Here is a 3788-nt window from a genome sequence, read left to right on the forward strand (position 1 = left end):
CAGCTGACCAGCCAGGAATTTGATTGCGTGTATGAAATCATCTGATGCCAGAAAACACTAATCACGATGGGCCTCTTTGGCGACCATCGATTCAAGTTAAATAAAACACTGCAGAGAAATACTCACCAAAAGTCGACGGCTCGGCTCTCGTCGAGGCTTTAGAGGCAGACGGGGAACATTTCTGCAAGTCAGAAGTTAAAAAAACGACAGGCAACACGACGCAGCTAGCCGGAGAGGGAGCCAACTAACACCAACGTTAGCCGCGGCTAGTTCTCCTACTTGGTGTCGGAATAAAACACCGAGCACCGGGCCGGTGTCCAGGCGGGAGCAGCCGCTGTCCGCTTTATGTCCACCTCGTCAAACGGCGTATTTCGGTCGATGGAAACTCCGTATTTCCCTGTCGATGTAAAGCTGAAACTAGAGAGGTGGAAACCAAAGTGCTACTGTTGGGGGTTAACAACTTTGCTGTAAAACACGCCCTCTGATTGGTCGGCTGAGGCCACCAATCACCTGTGGAGAGCAGCTGGGCCCGTGACGTCACGCCCCACTGGGGGATGGAGCGAAACGTGATTGGCTGACAGCGTCACCACGAGCATTTAGCTCGTAGCTAATTTATATGGTAACCTAAGGTCACAGTTATCAGTTTATGTTTTTCTTTTCCTGTATTACTCGAATATTATTTAGATGCTGAACTGCACTGTCATTCATTTTATTTCATTTTAGAAATACAGAAATACAATAAGGCTAAAAAAAATAAAGATCATGTATACCCTCACATGTACAGGTTTGACATGATAAATACATACATGGGTATGTACAATAGGCTGTATGATGAATATGTACAGAAATGACAGGATGAATATAGATATGGATACAGGTGTAGCATGACGGTGTATGTACCCAGCTGAAGGACACACCGTGTGTAGAATTATACTTAAATTTAAACAGAATAGTGGTGTTACAGTTCTATTATTGGAGTCAAAAAAGGTATAAAGAGAAAGAGCAGCGCTAACATGATGTCTTTGCACATGAAGAGCTTTAAGAGGACAGTGTTATTATTTTTGCTGCTGATCTGCAAGAGCTATAAAGATTTTAAACAACAACAACAACAACAAAAACTGTGTTACATTTAGTTTTTGAGCTGTATGGAGACAAACACTGTTTCATGATGGTTTTACACTTGATGAGCTAAAGGGAGAAAAGCAGTGCTGTGTACATTTTGCTGCATCTGAAAGATGAAAGAGCTTTAAAAAGACGTTGTGCTGGAAGAGCTATAGGATTTAAAAACAAAAAAAAAAATCTATTGATTGATTGATTTCAGACATGCCCCACTACCACAGAGGCAAAAGAGAGAAAAGAAATCACACAAAATGAAAAAAAGAAAAAACAAAACTTGAAATAATGTCTAAAGACCAGAAGAATGAAGTTTAACTTGTTAACTCAAACCTGCTACATGTTTCCTGTTTGCTTCAAACATTATGCTGATTTACATCCTGAGAAACCCCAACGACATTTACAGTTTCATATTATTATTATTATTATTATTATTATTACATTTTCTTAAAAATAATAATGATTATTATTATTATCAATATTACAATTTGTAACTGTGCTCATTTTGAGATTGACAAACTGATAAACATCTACTCTTCATGGCAGTACGAGCTGTTAAAATGTCCTCGTTATTCACAGTTTCTGATGTTGCCTGTGCACAGTTGCTGTATGTTATCAGGGAGTAACTTCTCATCTGCTTTGAACGTTATACGGGCAGATCAAAAAGTCACAAAATCAAGACATTTCAAAGTATGTTCTTTCAAAAACAATATATCAATGTGTTCTTGTCCTTCATTGGAATGAAACAGGTTTGGCTTTTATATATTTAATGAGATTTTTGTGATCCAGTACGACACCTATTTATTTTCATATATTCTCTCAGTGTTATCAATCTTTATGCAAACTGAAGAGTTCATTGATTGTTCTCATACCTGGTCTGAAACCCCTAAAAACACTCACCACTGTGTATTAAAGGTACATATTTACATGAAAATAACACCTTTATTGTCTAAAATAGCTGAAATGTAACTACACAGTTGCTTTATCTAAATTATATTTAATCATTTGCACCATTTCTTCATCATGTGGGATGTTGCTTTACTTCCTCAGTATCATTGCCAGTACTTTAGCTTACTTATTAATATATTCAGTAATCTATCGTACTTATACTTTATTGATTTTCAAATCGGCACTGCATTTCTCGTGTTGTTGTTTAGTTTTCTGATCAATATCTGGCAAAAGAATTTTCTTCATGATTAATGAAGCTCTACCTCATTCTATCCTTACCCACTGCTTTGCTACTTGGTGCAGCTCAAGCACACCAGCTCACCTGCCACTCTGCTCAAACACCGCGAAACTACTCCATGCTACACAATTGTCGGTTGTAATGTCGGAGTAATTCCAACGTTTGAGCTGGAAACCGATTCTAAGAGATTCTAAGCATGAAGTCCAATCTTACAGGTTTGTCACAACTTGTCTGAGTCCGTATTCTGAGACTGTCATCGGTGTGTTGCAGTTTCAAGGTAGAAATGCTCGGCCATGGTGTTGCCTGCTTATTTTGCTCCTGATGATGCGACTTCTAATGACGGACTGCCATCGTACCGGACTGTCGTGGTGAAGAGGGAGCTGCATGGAAAGATGACGCTCTCAGTTTACAAGTTGATCTGAGTTCTAACCATCACCTGTGGTTGTGAGCGCGAAGCAGCAAGTGAAAGAATGAGGATATGGTGGAGCTGGGCTCGGCCTTTAAGACAGAGTGAGAAGCTCTGAGTAGAGTCGCTGTTACTTCATGTTGAAAGAAGCCTCCAGGGCTCAAGAAGACACTGAGGCAGACCCAGAATTCGCTGGAGGGATTACATATCTTATCTGGCCTGGGAATGCCTTGGGACGTATGGGGTCGTGTAACAAGTTGATTTACAGCAAAGGAGGCTTTTAAACAACATCTCAGCACAGTAGCAATATTTAGTAAATAATAGGTAGTAGTTATTCTGTACAAAGCAGCTCCAAAAAACACCTTTGCACTTTGCATGAAGATGAAATGAGGTCAGAACTGTTCATTCCACCTTAAGCTGAAGTTATAAGTTCTGATCACAAATACCTGATAACAATCACTATATTTAGAAACACCAGGTCATAACAAGATATTTACCAGAGGGGTCTTGAAGGCCTTTCTGAATTTATACTGCTTGTGTTTCTATGTGAAACTATTTGTTTTACATTTAAACACAGCAAATATTGTTCATAATATAACAATCTGGCACCACTGCATGACCATGGATGAATAAAGAAAAGTGGATTTCATGCAGTTTGTGGGGGGAAAAAAAACAAAGAAAAACCATAGAACAAAAAAAAAAACCTAACTCCTCTAACAGTTGAACTGGTTCAAGTATTTTGTCTTACTTCTGCAGTTGTTTATATTGTGTTACTTATAGGGAACTAATCAGATGCCTGCTTCTTCTTTTGTCCTGAGTTATGCTGAGAAACAACAGCAGATCATTTGTCGCAAACGCACCAGTAAGTTCATGACAAACTGCAAAATGACACTTTAACCATGTAGGGGTAAATTATTTTGAAGGTTTATTCAATAAATAATTTCAGAAAACAGAATTGCAAATGTGAATGTGTTGTGGAAATTAAAAAAAGGCACTTAAAAACAACGGTGACAAGCGTAACCTTTTGTTTACAGTAACCAGAAACTCTAGAAATCTAGACATCATTCTTTTACCACTGATATT

The 3788-nt window shown here is 38.4% G+C and overlaps 1 protein-coding gene across 1 annotated transcript in view; it reads right to left on the reverse strand.

The window, feature by feature from the left end:
- The window catches only part of LOC103372549 (enhancer of polycomb homolog 1-like), a 30429-nt gene extending 29997 nt beyond the window's left edge, over positions 1-432 (reverse strand). The window contains exon 1 of the mRNA XM_008302218.1: positions 127-432. The gene's annotated coding sequence lies outside the window, so the exon portion shown is untranslated. The remainder of the gene's footprint in view (positions 1-126) is intronic.
- Between the last annotated feature and the right edge of the window lie 3356 nt (positions 433-3788).

This window comes from Stegastes partitus, unplaced genomic scaffold (genome assembly GCF_000690725.1).
Source record: "Stegastes partitus isolate 25-593 unplaced genomic scaffold, Stegastes_partitus-1.0.2 Scaffold1777, whole genome shotgun sequence".
Lineage (NCBI taxonomy): Eukaryota > Metazoa > Chordata > Actinopteri > Pomacentridae > Stegastes > Stegastes partitus.